The sequence below is a fragment of the Falco naumanni genome, chromosome 12 (genome assembly GCF_017639655.2).
Source record: "Falco naumanni isolate bFalNau1 chromosome 12, bFalNau1.pat, whole genome shotgun sequence".
NCBI classification, from domain to species: Eukaryota; Metazoa; Chordata; class Aves; order Falconiformes; family Falconidae; genus Falco; species Falco naumanni.
In genome coordinates this window covers 4,831,052-4,846,993 of record NC_054065.1, presented here as the reverse complement: position 1 = coordinate 4,846,993, position 15,942 = coordinate 4,831,052, and the positions used below count along the sequence as shown (strand labels likewise).

At 39.9% G+C, this 15,942-nt stretch overlaps 1 long non-coding RNA gene across 9 annotated transcripts in view; it reads right to left on the bottom strand.

Annotated features, from left to right (window-relative positions):
* Window positions 1–15,360, bottom strand: part of LOC121096047 — a 36,757-nt gene extending 21,397 nt beyond the window's left edge. For all 9 annotated transcript variants that reach the window (XR_005830321.1, XR_005830318.1, XR_005830324.1 and 6 more), the window contains exon 1: window positions 15,247–15,360. This is a non-coding gene — a long non-coding RNA (uncharacterized LOC121096047). The remainder of the gene's footprint in view (window positions 1–15,246) is intronic.
* Window positions 15,361–15,942: the final 582 nt, after the last annotated feature.

The following is a 15,942-nucleotide window of genomic DNA, read 5'->3' as shown; positions in this document are numbered from 1 at the left end:
ACGACAGCCCAAAAGGTCTTGTATTTCTGTGGGACTGCTTCTGACAGTAGCCTGAGTGGGGCTGGGCTGCTGTTCACTTCTGTATGGATGCCAAATGAAATAATGTTTCTGGAATCTTAATCTAAATTGTCATTGCTGTATGGGAAAGGTTTGCATATGACAAAATTATCATGATTAATTGCATCTACATAGCAAGAAGTACCTCATGACCACTGAGCCTGAAGCTGTGCTAAGAACTACACAGTATAAAAACAGTTCCCAAGAGTTTATAATCTTAAGTAATTATGGCAGAAAAAGCTACATTCTTATTACAAATAAGCCTTATAGGCACAGTATAATATATTTTAATAAGGACTTATCCATGATTCCAAACTGATTTTATCAGTGTTTTTACCATCTAATTCAGAAAAATATTACCATGTGACTAATTCCACCCAGGGAAAAAGAAAAGGAATTAAGAACAGTCTTTTTTTAATACGAATGGTACCTCGTAATCAACACTTTAGTATTTTATTAAAAATCCTGCTATTAGAGAAATGTCAAAGTCCAGATTCAGAACATACTTGCAGGTCTCCTTATTGGAATATGGTTTTCAGTAAACAAATATGCATTTTTAAGGCTTCTCTTAATATATTAAAAAAATACATCCCTTAGGCCAACAGTATCCTATATCAAACACTGAGGGGTACACTTCTATACTTGTAAAACTGCATTAGTAATTGTCTGTGCAGCCATCTGGTTTCAAAGACCTTTGTGCAGTTTAGGCCTTAAATGTGAAATTAAGGAATCTGAATAGATAAAATGAAGAATACAATATGTACAGTTCTGCAATCAAGAAGGAAATCAATACACCTAATATTTATAATATAAGGTAAAGAATTTCTACAGTTAGAAGTGGGAAGCTTGGAGCTTCCTTGAATAAAATTCCTGTCTATCTTGTATCATGAGTTTGTATCCTCAACAAGAAGAGAACAAAAATGTAGGAAAGTGTCCAAACCAAACTGAATAACCAACCATGTTGAAAATAACAAATATTAGGTATTCAGCAGGCACAAAGACATACTGACGATAAAGTGATCAGTTTAGATTACTTTTGAAAGTGATAAGGAAGTGTGATAATAAAAGACTTTGCAGCAGTAAAGATGGATTAGATCTCGCAAAGCACACTAGAAAGATGACAGAAGTTCTTTGCACTTTTAACAGATCAACTCGGGGAAAGCAGAATTGAAACTGAGGTGGGAGGAATAAAGCCAGGTAGAAATCAAAGATAAACAATGAAAATAAACAGGTTTCAAAATTAAGCTAAAAACTTAAAATCCTACGTGACCATCTACACTGATAATGGCAGCCAGTGGAACATAGGCCGGAGTGGGAACACATACAGACATCGCCACTTCCCAGGTAGAAGCAAAACCTGAAGATCTTAATGATTCTAAAAGGAAGTGCTAGGCAATTTCCATCCCAGACTTCTAGAAGAACTGCCATATGAAGTTAGAGATCTGGGAGTAAGCAGTGAAAATAATTTGGGGGTAGTATCATATGATGAGAGTTGCAAATATGGCAGCTATATTTAAGAAGTGAAGGAAAACAGGACACAATCAGCTGTGGATCTGTTAACCTAGCCTTGACAACATGCAAAGTTTAAAGGTATATACTTTTACAAAAACAAAGATACAAAGTTTAGTATGAAAAATGAGATATAATGCAACACAGATTGGTAAAAGATCAGTTCTCCATGAACCAGGCATTTGCATTCGAATAGATCTACTTCATTATCTATCTATCTATCTATCTAAAAACCACTTCTTAGCAGTCTGGACTTCAGAAAAGCACTTTGCATGCCGAGTTAGTTAAAAAGGAGGTAAGAATACTATTGTAGGATGGGACACAGCAAGCCAGGGAAAAGACATAATGGAAAGCATTAGGCTAAGGGAAGGTTGAAACTGATATAAGTTAATGGCCTTTCAAATAAATAGTGGAGAGAGTGAGGAAAGAAAAAGGAGAGAAATAGAGTGCTAATAGCACAGGTGGGGAAGACTCTGGAGTGGGAAGATAGCAGCTAATCTTTTAATTGCTACATTGTTTAGATTTGATACAGAGTTGCCCAATATCACACAACCATTTAGGAACAAAGGCAGGAATAAAACAAAAGAAAAAGCCTTAACACAATTCCCTGTCCCTTCTAAGTGAGATTAATTGACGGATTTTTAACAGCATGTAGGCACCTAACTTCCACACCCTCAAAACACAAAGTTGAACCTTTTAGAAAGCAGCTATGGGGCCCACACTCCCATTTACTCTATACAAGCAGACATTTAAAAGGCTACAAATATGCCTTACAGGTCACTAGCTACTAGGAGGCAGAAATATTTCTTATATTTTTCATGCATTTATCTAAACACAGGGGAGCCTGATGGCCAGTGTTCCTAGATGCTACAATGAAATAAGTTCACTAAAAATCCTGCCCCTAGAAACGAAAAAGGAATCAGTGTTTGTGAAGTCCTACCCAGATTCAATTTTACAGACAGTGTTAAATTACATACTTAAAGACTTCTGTTCAACAGCTGATATTCCTGATCTAAACAGCATCACGGACAAAATAAGATTTCAGTATTAATAGCAATTACCGCTCTTCTGGAACGATAAAGTGTTAATGCACACACACAAACCAAACTAGCATTTCGAAGTGCCATGAGAAGAGATTACATCATTACTACAGACCATCTGCTAGGAGTAACACAGAGTAACAGATGATGAGCCAAGATCACTTCTGGCAGAAAAGGATAGAGGTCCACTAACTTCAGGAAATTTATCCCAATGTTCCTGTATGTTACAGATTAATGAGATGACACACATTACAGACTAGTAGAGGTGAAACAAAGTTAAAACCACAAAGATTGATATAGCGTACTCAATTAGAGCAATTTATTCTTTTCACTACAAATATATTTGTAGATGCTAAAAATCAAGAGTGTGACAGCTACTCACATAAGTCAATATGCTAAAAAAGTAGGGTATTTCTGCAGAGATAAGAAAGAACATATGGTCCTTACTGCCAGCTAAGGGTCCTTTTTAAAACAATTTTCCTCAATCTGATTTGCTTTACAATTACACTAAATCCTGCCATGATTGCTCTTCTAGAGCACTTACAGAATTCGGCTTCCCTTAGAGATGTATTTTTCCTTCTCCTAGTTACCGCCTTTATTATTGATTTTTAGATAATCCCTGCAGTTACTAGAAAAAGGTTTTGGCAAGTTTCCCTAGAGGCCTGCAGATGCCTATTACCCTTATCAATAGAGCATCCTTTCACCCCCTTAGCTACCATCCTCAGTTACTAACTGGTTGACTATGCATATATTCTGTTCAGAGAGCAGCAGGGAGAACATTTAATATCCTCTCTCTAACAAACAAGAAAGGCAACAGCTGCTGGCCTCAGCAGAGGGTCTGCTCAGGGAACCTGTCCCAGAGAGAAGTCTGGCTGGACCCAGCTGCGGAGAACTAAGCAATTCCCCCTCCCCATGGCAAAACGTGCTGTAAGAAATTTGGACCATTATATCCTCTCCTTATTGGAAGGTTATTGTACTACTTGAAAAACCTTTTTAACCAGTGCAGAAGAACTGTAATCAGAAAAGTATTTTCATTAACATCTCTGACACAGAGAGGTCATATCACAGAAGGGGAGGGGGTTCTTTTGTCAGAGAAATAACACACCAAATATTCTGTTAACAGAATAGAAACCACAGCCCTGAGGACAGGGCTGCTAGCGTGTAAGCTGCTTTCTGAGAACTAATTGATTGGCTAAACTGAGAAGAAAAGCTTAATGAAACCTTTTAGAGCTATTAGCATAAAATTCAGAACTAATACCCAACTCGGGCTGCCTGTGTTGTATGGGACTCGGACATGCCTGCTGCTCCAGAAACCGGGGTAACCAGAGGCACTGCTTACCGCGGGGGGTGGCTACATGACTGTCAATGCCAATTTTGTTAGGTGAACAGCCACTATGCTTAAATTTCTTATTTTAGCATTTGGGGGGTTGGGTGGGGGTTGTTTTGTTTTCAATGTATGGTTTGAGAAAAACATCAACTGTAGATTTTTATATTTTTTTTAAGACAGAGAAGGAAGAATTTTATTATAGTCCCCAATTCTTCCTCCAAGTGAATGCCAAATCTCAGAAACCACAAAGCAAATACAAGAATGTCAAAGCCTATTAAACATAATTCAAGCATTTTTCCTTTTATTTTTTGGGTTGGCAGTCCTGTTCAAAAATGGGGCATTTACACTTCAGAGTGAAAACAGAGAGAAAGACTGAACGGGTCCAGAGCTCCTTTGAAGAAAGGAGTTGTGCCTTATCTCCTTTAGCTCCTTTAAAGGGAGCTGTGCTCTCCTTAGTCTCCAATTGCTCCAGCTGCCACTCAGGAGAAGGGACAGAAATGCTCAGGGTTAAAAGCTTCTCCCCTCCCTCCAGCCCAAGCAATCAGGAGATAAGATGACATAAACTCAAACCATGGCCCCAGGCCAGCCCCTTAAAAGGCAGCCAGAAGCGTTTAAGGAAGATCGCTGGTGCTAGGACCTGGCTGCTGCCCATCTCCGACAGCAGTCGCTGCAGTCCCAGGGCTGCACGAACTGCTCAGCACTGCGGGAACTGGGAGTGCCGGGCTCTTCTCATACTGGGCGGATCCAACACTCGCTATCGGTAATTTTGCTGGCTCTGTTCTTGTCCCAGCTTGCTCGGGTTCAGCAAGGCTGGTACAGGGCTAGACTGCAGTTGAGCAAATACCCTTGCAATTCAAAGCTCCTGCTTTTGTTCTGAGATGAGGAAAACTGCTATTTTTCCGCGAGCACGAGGTACAGCCAAGGTTGCTCTCTGATAACGACTGATTAGAATTGAGTGTAATGGAAAGTGGAAGCCTGCTGTTTTGGGGCTAATTCGATGATTGATTTATACCCGTTAAACAGGTGCTAGAACTTCTGGCTGCTAGTTAAAGATTTTTCCCCTTTACTGCCACAGTAGCCCACTATATGACAAATATTCACATTACTTGTTATCACAAATGCACGTAGTTACCTGGCAGGAGTATCTGCAAGTAGCCAAGGGTCAAGCAGAGCCATCTGAACTAGCTGGTCACTGAGAAACTGTCACCAGGGACTGAGCCAGCTGGCAAGATCAGTGGAATTCCTTACTGCTGCTCTGTGGATTCACATGAAAAAAAGGAAGAAAAAAAAAAAAAAAAAAAAGCCCAACCAAACCCAAACCAAAAAATAAACAACCCAAACCAAAGCCAAAAAATGAAAACAAATCAGTCCAGGAGATCAAACAGGCATTTCCCCCCATGGTAAAATTCTGTGTTAATTCATATATTAAAAAAAGTAAGCATCTAACAAGAGAATGAAACAACAGAATAATCACTGGTGCATGGAGATGTTTTTGAGTAAATCCCATGCAGTTTTGTTTTCTACCCAAAATAAAAACCTCTGGCACCCTGGGGATTAGAAACAGAAAAGCTGACAGATTTAACTCTTGCAGCACAAGTGGTTTTACTATAACATGATACCAACACGATAAGACTGAAACCTGATCACAGTGTGACTCTCATATATTAGAATGTGAATCCCGTTACTATCCAAACACCAATAGTTAAAGTGACAATTCGTTTCCTACCACATATCTGTTAAAAAAGTCTTGTATGAGAAGAGGCTCTTGGTTTATTTATAGGCAAAACAGCTGTTTTCTGCATTCCACGACCTAGGCTGAGGTCTGCTCCAAGTCCTGCATGTACCGAGACTGCCTGAGTACAGAGATACCTTGTGTGGAAGTGAAATGTGGAGCTCCTTTCCAAAGCAGTGAACAGTGCCTTTTTCACTGTATGCTGACACCTCCTACAGAACATAGCTTTAATGGTGATTTTCTTTAATCACAAGAAAAATGATCCATTTTTGATGGTGGTGGCAGACTAACCCGGGTCTGGAACTTGGTTCATTTTAGAAAACAAAGTAGAGAGAGACCTTTCACATCTGTTTTCCTCTCAATTTCCCTCCTGAAATGCTCATTAAATATATAAATGCAAAAGCAAATAATAGCCTCCAGTCAAATTAGCTCATTCATCTAGATAAGATGAAAATATGTTCCTCATCTACACACTGAAATGATTCCGCTAATATCATCCATGTACCCACATGCAGCCATTTTTTTATTACTGCTCACGTTCTTCTATCCTACTGTACTGTTAGGTGCAGCACACCCAGTTGTGCATCTGCCACTTTGTAACTGAAGTGTAGAGCATTAGGTACTTCTGTTGGTTAACACTGGGTATGTGAATGTCTGTTGGTACAAACAGGCAAACATCACCACCACCCATATTGTTGCATATACAAATCCCTCCTTTGTAAAGATTCACAAGTGATGAGGACTTTTTGGTGTGATCTATTTTGTTCTCAAGTGATAATATTCATTGCAACCAGAAGTTTTCAGCTCTGTCTAAACTTTTATTCTCATATGGATTCACACTCCTATAGCATTGAAATAGTCTACACTTCTGCCCTCTTATAAGTTAATAACCTTTTAGAGGAGTTTTACATAATTTATTTAGATTCATTATTGCTTTTCTCTCATAAAAGCCACTCCATTTAATACAGCTACCCCTTTCTTAATATTTTCCTGTCTAGAAATTGGGGGGAGGGGGGGGCGCACACATGTCCTGTTCTGACATTATTACCAACATTTTGCCAAGCAGCAGCCAGTATCTACAGTCTTGCCATCAGTCTCATGCTGGAGGAGAAATCAACGATGTATTCTAGATTGCTTTGCTTTATATGCATGCAGGCTACAAAAAGTCAAACATAAGCAAGCAATTCCTTCTCCCAGGAATTCCAGTCTAGTATCTTTGGCTGATTCCCCAAGGCCAAAAGTAAATCAAGAAAAGACTCAAAGATCAAGACAGAATAAGGCTTCCTATGACTTACACCATTTCGGACAGGACCTCTACAGAGTCCTGAATAATCCCAAAAGAACTATCAGCACAATACATCTTCCCAAAACAGAACATTTACACACTAAGTAAAAGAATGTGAAAGACTGGCCGTCGCAATTTGGACTCTTCAAACACATTTGGCAATACTCATCAGTCCAGTTAAAACTGCTCTGTAGTTTACAGGGGAGCACAAAACTCATACAAAGAAGCAGAAAATGATACATGCACACATTGAGGTATTAACGCTGATTAAATGATCAGTTTAATTAAACTAGGCAAGTTTAAGCACAGACAAGCCCTGCAGTGTATTTCTACTGAACACATAAAAAAAAACTGGGGGGGGGGGGGGGGAGACCCACTAAGTCTTAACTCTTTTTTTTCCCTCCCTCCCCACTTCATTGCCCAAACATACTCATCTTGTTGCTCAGACGGCATGCATGGTTTGTGCTGAGCCATTCAGATATTACAATGTAGTTGTTGGATAGGTCTGCTATAGGCATTTTCCTACGAAACGTAGTATCTCCCTACACGTAAGCCAGCACAGCCTTCACTACTACTCATGGCCTTCTTGCTTTGACAGCCAGCAGGTGCTTCAACTACTGGCTGGGCTAAGCCTGTACTAAATTGAAGTGCAGACTGAAGCAGTCCCCAGCTGGCTCCACAACTGATATGGCAGGTGAGGGACTGACAGCCAACTTTTCACAGCCCTCCCCTTATGTTCTGAGCGTAACTCTGCTGGGCATAAGCCATGCAAATCGCAGAATGTGGCTCCAAGGTTTGTAAACCTCAGTTTAATCATACGTAGCATATCCAAACAGGAGCTCTGTATGTCTTTTTCTTCTCTTTGTTTTCTCTGCTTTCTCAAAAGCTGTAACCAACGACTTGGCTCTTGTTTCATGCAAGGCTGCCAGCTTCTATAAACAGACTCAAAACCTGGCAATCAGTATGCAGAATTCTGGTTGCAATATCTCTGCTTTGCTGTCTATTTTTGTAGATGCTTATTTCAAATGCTTGCAAGCCAAGCGTTTTTTCCTTTGGTTAACTATTCCATCTTAAACTGTATATAAGATAAATGCCTTCAGAAAAAGATTCCAACTATCCTTCAGGTGATTGGTACTACATGAAAGGGACTTAAAAAGAGAGTTTTTCTTTCTGTCATTGCCAGATTTGCAAGTCAGTATTCTGCACACAAAAAACCATGCTCATTTACTCAGTTCCCTTATCTTCCTCCTTTCAGTCTCTCAGCTGATACCAGGCATGCCAAGTTCATGGTGATTCCCTAATGCTGCGCTGCTGTTCACTAACTCTTCCAAAGGAACATTCTCTACATCTATTTAGCAAGATGGCTTTTAAAAATAGGAACACAAAATCCAGTGCCGAGTTCAGGATAATTATGGGAGATATAGCAGGTGCAAGTATTCTCTTACACAGCATTTTCTGATGACATGACAAAGAAAAACTTTATTTTCAAAGGGCTTAGAGGGACTTTTCAGGGTACTTCTGTTGTACAGCTTTTGAGAACTAGAGTAAACAGCCTCCTGTAAAGAAGCGTGGCCAAGCTAATAAGTGGAAGTGTAATTTCCGAGTGATGTTCAGCCTGCTTGATAAGCCAGACAGCATTTTTCTCTCAAAAATTCACCAGGATCCTGTCAGAAGAACAACCTAGATTTGCACCACAGACCACTTGGCCCAGAATTCAGGCTTCTAGTGCCTCCAAGGTCTAGGAGTCAGGACCTTCATTCCTTGGCTGAGGTAAGTACTAAGCCTTCGCTACATGATCTTTGAAAGCTACTGCTTTAGTCCCTGCCTGAAGGGAGACAAGAGAGCCAGGAGCAATGCCATAAACTTTTTTTGATATGACATAGCATAGGAGGGACTAAGAATTCCCAGGACGGATCTACCGTTCCAAGGGGAACAATCATCATTTTGCAGTGGCACCCGAAGTCTGTAAATTCACCCCAGTGTTTTCTGGATAGGGCAACCAAAATCCCTTTCATCCCATGAGTACTAGAAAATGTTTTTGTTTCAGTTTCAAAAGGCCAAATTACACCAGACAAGACTGAGCTCTCTGAAAAGGGCCAGGAAGGTGTCTGCGCCTCCTTAGTTGCACCTTGTCCCCAGACTTCCCACTTTCATCCATTTCTCACTGTCACAGAATTCCCAGTTGAAGACAGGGAATTTGAAGACAGTAAATGTTTGATAAGTGGAAACAAATGCAGATAAACCACATCTCAATTTAATCTGTGATTTACTGGAATTTGGAGTGGGGACCAGACACATAGCCTTACATGCATACATAGCCCTGTATTTTGATTGTGTGATAATTCCAGAAGTCAGCGCATGGTGTTTATACTCTAAAATATCATGGAATAACTTTTGTGGATAAGAAATATGTTACTGTTTAATCTGATTAATTTTTTCCCTCTTGCCTGATGCTGAATAAATTATTTGGAGATCAGCTTTTAATTTTCCAGCACAAGAATTTTTCACAATATGGAATTTAACACATTAATGTGATGGTTGGTTGATCCTGTTGAACCTATTTCAAATCCAGCCAAATTCAGTCTAAAGATTTATCCACTCTGCAGTTAGTTTTACACATCCATTGGCTTTTTCTGTTCAACAGCAGAAGCACTGGGGAACATGTTTCTTCTATGCAGAAGCAGACAAAAGCTTTTAACATAAAATAGAGTTGCAACCTCCTCTCTTAATGAAAAGACAGGATCCAATTTTATATTGTAAGTGCTGTCCATTTGATGGGTACGCAAGTTCCAGCAGTAGCAGGTGTACAAACTGGGAACCCTATCTGTTTCAATCCTGACGGCATTTCTGGCATATCCACTATCTTTGATCAGATACCCCCTGCAACTTGTTATTTCCAGTGCTGCAAAGCTGTAGCTCAACAAGCCATGCTTAAACCTCTCCACTTCCAAGAGATGCTCTCCTGACTGGTAACTCTTCACACCTTTCATCCTTCCCAGACAGGAAGCACTTTGTCTTTGCTACAGCAAGATGTAACCCAGTCCTTTTATGCCAGTCTTTGTGCTGGCTGAACTGCTCACCTGATATCCCTCCAGGGAGCTAGTTCAGGAAACTAAATGGTCAGCAACAAGTCCCACAAGAACTTTTCTGCCAGTTAGCTCGCTAAACTGTCCCACTCTTCTTCCAAAGCTAGCACAAGGCAGGGGATGAGCCCTCTCAGGGCAGTTAGCCATCCACATATCCATATATAGCTACAAAGCAAAATTTAATCTCATAATGTGGAAGCACTCATGCCTCGGACCACTCCTCAGAGGGCCATCCACCACCTTCAAAAGGCAATACACTAGATAAAGTCACCTTATGCATTCTCTCATGTGCATCTTTCTTTTGTCCTGTCTTGGTGTGCACTACAAAGAATAGTAGCACTGAAAATATTAGTGTGTGCTTCATAGGCACTATTGAATTTGTTATGCTGTTCAAAAGGCTCACAGATAGCAATATACAGCAAAAGGCTTCTGGCTGAAAAAAGAAACCTGGCAAAGGGAAAATGATTGCCTGCTGAAGTGTGAAAGATTTCTACCATAAAATAATAAAGGTGTCATTTTCAAGTAACAGATCAGTACTTCAGAATGTAGTATAAATGCTATAAAAGACTACTCAAAAGAAAAAACCAGAAATTTTCCCAGGTGTTGACAGTGAATGTAAGTAATTCACACAGCTTTTCCATCTAACCTCTTCCTCACAGTTTCATTTTCAGCGACCTCAAAAACCTTCTTGCTGCAACATTTTAGGAACAGAAGTCTTATCTATTACAGCACAATGAAACATCAAATCTAAATCAAGCTCAGCTACACTTATTTTACTATCAGGTACAACAATGCTGCAAGCTAAAAATTTAGAAGCAAGTTTTGGAACTAAGACAATGCCTATTTGTAAACAATAAATACAACCTAATTATGTAATTGTTTCCACAGTTTTCTGGAATGCAATCTGCCTTCCTAGACTTTTTTTTCCCCCCAAACTGTATCAAGTAGTAGGAAGTTCTTAGTCTCATCTTTCAAGCTAAACAAAATGCACCAAAATAGTCTCAGACTACAGATCTATTTTTTTTTAATGACAGAATGATTTAGATGCATCACTGATTTTCTAATTCCTTGTGCTTAAAATATTCTGTTGAACTACCCAGAATTCAAGAAGTTTTAGAGATGCCGGATTTACTAATGCTGGCACAAAGGCAAAAAGCCAAAGCCGCCCCCTCTAGACTTAAGAAGGTCAAACAAGAATAAACACAGCCAAGAATTAGTCCAGAAATTTGGAATTAGATGATGTACAATCAAATCTTAGCCTCATTATAGTCATTATAACACAACTCCCATCCGATGTCTTCAGCAGGTACAGGGGGTTCACCGTTCCCCCAAAATATCCTGCTTTAGGCTCTAAACACTCAAGTTTCCAGTGCTGCAAAATACTGAATCTCAAATCCAGCAAAGCAAATTACTAAATACTTCTGCAGGACTGCTCTGCTTAATGTTGGCAGCCAGCATGCCTGGAGTATCAGACATTTCTCACTCTCTTTCATTTCCTTATTTGACTTTGCTGACCCCAACTGTGATATGGTGAATCACATCTTGTCCTCAGGCACTCCAGTTCTACCCAGTCCTTACTCTCACAGACATCCCCACCCAGGCTGGGGGATTTATTTAGAGGCACAGGAGTTCAAAGAGTTTTTGCACCTTTCTAACAAAGAGATTCACTGTAACCTGCAGGTAATCTTTGATAAGCAAGACAATTCTCCTTAAGTTCCTAGCCTGCTTCACAGATTACTCATGCTGTGAACTCGATTGATCATTCTGTTGGCAACCTTAAAAGTTTGTATAAGTAGCAGTTCTACTCAGCTGGTAAGCCTGCCAATGGACAGAACTGACCCCAAGAACGTATCAGAGTCCAGTTTCAAAAGAACTCAATTGTCACTGCTAGTCCATCAACAGCAAATCCAAATATTAATTTAACATGCATGTTACTGAAATAACCTGATAATCATTAGTATACAGGCAGGAATCAGTGACTTAAATTATATTTGCTCTTCTAACACATCTAGTGGAAGCCTGAAATTATTTTGCTAGCTAGAGGCCTCTCTTGTGTTGAAAAATAGCTGTAAAAGAAAATTATTTTGATTCCTCAGCACCAAGTGTTTAAGATTGTTTACAAATAATTGGTAAATCCTAACAACCTAGCACAATACCTTTCTATTATTTCCAAGCAGTTAATGCCAACACTTTCAGAAGCGGCTCTTTTTTTGGTGCATTTTTTTCATCCAGCTTTTACAATCTATTGCTTTTCCTTGTTCTAGACACTTGAAGAGAAGTATGCAAAAAAGATTAGCCATAGAAATTTAGGTGTTCAAAGTGAGGGGATCCCTCTGAAATTTTGGATGTAAAAGACTAGCACATGTTCAGAGCTATTTAGTATCCTTACTGTTGGATTTTCAAAATACTATTATTCTGCTCCTCTATTCTATATTGCCTACTACACCATAAACACTCAAAATAACAACTGACAGTATAAAGTGTTTCCCAGAACAGGTGCTATTTCAACTATTCAAAATTCCTTTAAAGACTATCCAAATGCCACTCTCCTCTTTAAAACAACAAGTTTTTCAGAAGTGCTTCAGTTGACAACAGGAGAATGATGTCTCTCCAAAGGGGATTCAGCCTTTCAGCAGATGGTGTTTAGTTAAAACACAGCAGGAAGGACAACATATGTAATGATCTTTACTTTGTTGCCTTTCTTCTTACAAAACATTCGTCCTGTCTAAAAAGGAACAGTCAGAATTGCACAAAAGGCTTAATACCTCACATTAAACTAGGATAAATTATACTGTCTGCTAAGCAGCCACAGACAAAGGAAGTTTGCGCAATGGATATCACCAAACAAAACCAAAAGGGTGTGCTGTCAAATTGCTGCGCTTGTTCGGGAAGGGAGAGCAGTGTGGATGGCAGTTTCTCCAAACTCACTCTCAGCAGAGGCCCAGTACAAAACACACTGAGGACATGGAAAAGGATCCTGAGGCTTTGGATGAACCCTATGAGACTCTGAATTATGGCACAGTTCTTGGACTGTGACTTGCACTTAAACAGCAATGCCAGGTAAATGCTGCCAGGCTGTTGTGGTGACACTCACCTGCAACAAGGTCTGCCAGAGAGAGTAAAAAGGAGACCCATCTGCTTTCGCAGCCACATGCTGTTAGAGGGGGAACCCCTGTGCCTGCATAGATATCCCCATAGCCTATCCTAAGGCTACATTAAACAGCAAATACACCTTACTTATTAGGCTATTTAGAAACAAAATGACAACATGCATGCAGCCTAAACCAGAGCAACATCTGTGATTTGTGGCAGTTCAACACAATGGACTTACTGCCAGACTCAAAGGCACTGGGCTATGTGGCAGGGAGCAGGAGCCAAGCGTCCCTGTCACTTTGGAGTGCAGCACAGGGTGGGGGTGGAGCGGGGCGGGCGAGGAATCTATGCAGGACAGCCCACCCTCTATGCCAGAGCTGCTGCAGGTGTGAGGGTGGAATTTTCTTTGCTAGGGTGGTCCAGGAGAAGGAGGGGATAGCTCAGAAGCAGAGATTAAATAGCTTGTTTGCGACTCAGCAAGTCAGTAGAGCAGCCAGACCAACATCATGCCCATTGCCCTATTCTGCTGCAACATCTGCTTGTGACAAGAAGATATATATTGCAAGTTATGATAAGCAATGTTTGCATTATCCTTGCCAAATAAAAAAAAAAAAAAAAAAAAAGGCAGTGCGACTTGTCCCTGATGAGAAAAATAAATCTCTCAAAGATGGGCATTTCAAGACCTGCATTCTCACATCACCATCCTGGTTTCTGGAATAAATATCATAGTATATTAAAGAAGCATTTCCTGGAAACACTGTACCAGCAGTTACCTGCATGTTTAGTATGTGAACTACAGACACTAAGGAAGGGGAGGTATAGCAGGCAGAAAACAGTGTAAACAATTTTGTATGGGAGGCTAACGAATAAGAGCTGGTCATGTTCTTGTTATGAAACAGACAGGATATACTTCAGAGTATATATGCTTTTTAGCTCCAAAGAAAGCAAATAATATATATGCTTGTCAGCAGTTTTAATGCAAAAAGACTTGAGAATGTTACGAACAACTAAAACAGCTGGTACAGAATTACTGCAAGTACATGAAAATGTGGACACTACCAATTGGTGGAAATTTCTAGATTCAGATCTTTCTTCACCCAGATAAAGCCTGCCTAACAGTCAGCAACAAACTAATAAACATTTCAAGTTTTCCTTCTCCCAGCTGTCACCTTAACATTGGTAGACAAACATGTATTTAAGCTATAGTGCCAGCAAACGTATTTTCTCCAGATGCTCTGCTTATTTTCTGAATAACCTCTTAAAAACAAACCAAAAGGACTACATTTTAAGGACAAATAAATAACCCATTATTATTATTATTATGCAGGTTTCCTATACGCCACTGATGAGGGTAAACACCAAATTCCATAGAGGAGGAAGAGAACTAATAATACACTTTTCAGCACTTACCATACAGAATTTTTATTGTAGTGATGGAGAAAAGCAGCAAATTTCAGAGTACAAAATGGAAGGCAATTTTAAAATGTTTCAAAAAAGGGCTAATTACACAGATATTTGTATTTGCAAGCCCGTCCATGCTAGCATTGAGTCACTCCACCCAAAAAAGCAGATCCCACTTCTCTAGTATATCCACTTCCCAAGCTCATCTTTACTTTTGCATACTTACTTATCAAAGGCCAGTAACTCTTCTGCTGGGTGTAGAGCTGCAAGTGAAAGACATTTGTCTTATCTGTTCTAAGTTCCCAACCAAACTAAAGTAAGGATTTTTGGAACCATCTCTTTATGAAATCACATGAAAGGGATATTCCCATTTGCTTTCAGATTTAACCAGGGATCTAACTGGAGCAAAGGAAGTTTTCAAAGACTGGCCCTGTTGCCACTGAGGAAGAAAATGGACTCATTATCCGTATGCAGTTCAGACGCTATGAAGCTGAGCAGTAAGAACAGGAGCAGTCTATCTGCAGGAAGAGCTGGAGGCCAGGTGCAACTAAAACTAGCTCTAACCCACCCATTCCTCCCAAGATTACACCTTTCATGGAAGGTCCTGTGGAACAAGGTAAAAAAGAGCAGAGAAAAACAGATGCCAAGAAAATAAAGACATAGACACATTCTTACTTTGCAAGCATTCCACCACACAATATACCTAAAAAACATACCTCACCCCCACTGCAGCTCTTCCTACCAGATGCCATCACAAGTGTTTTACCTTCACAAAGATCAATTGTGCAGTGCAGCTAGAGTCTGAGTTCACAGCATGCTCACATCCCAGGATCTCTATGCTTACCACTGAACTATGCAACAGGCTGATTATCCTGTCCCTCCTCCCGAGTAGTCTGAAGGTAGCAAAGATCTGTGTAAACTCCTACAACAAACATCTGTCTCATTACAGGCTTGGTGAATTATTAATTGGTTGAACGGTAGAGATGGCAACAAAAGTAATGGTTATGGGAAAACATCAGAAAAAAACAAATCTCTAATAGCTACAGAAATTTTTTTTTTAATTTGAAATTGATCCATGAACACGCACAATTAAAAAATTAAAGCAACTCTAAACTACTATCAAATTTTTGCACCCAACAAGTTCTGTTACAGTCAAATCAATGATAACTGCAAATGTCTGGAGAATGAAAATTACACAACTTCAATAAAATTTCTACGCATGGGTACTCACCAAGGAACAATAAGAAGTATGTTGAAAGTACAGGGTCTGTCTTTGACAGATCTCTTCAAATAAGTAGAGCAGTACATTTAAAAGCGTACATCCCTCACAGGAATAGGCATTGCTCCCTGCAAACAGAAACAGGACTCACTGTGGACAACAAGACCCTTGCAGCTACTGGCAGGGCAAGGAT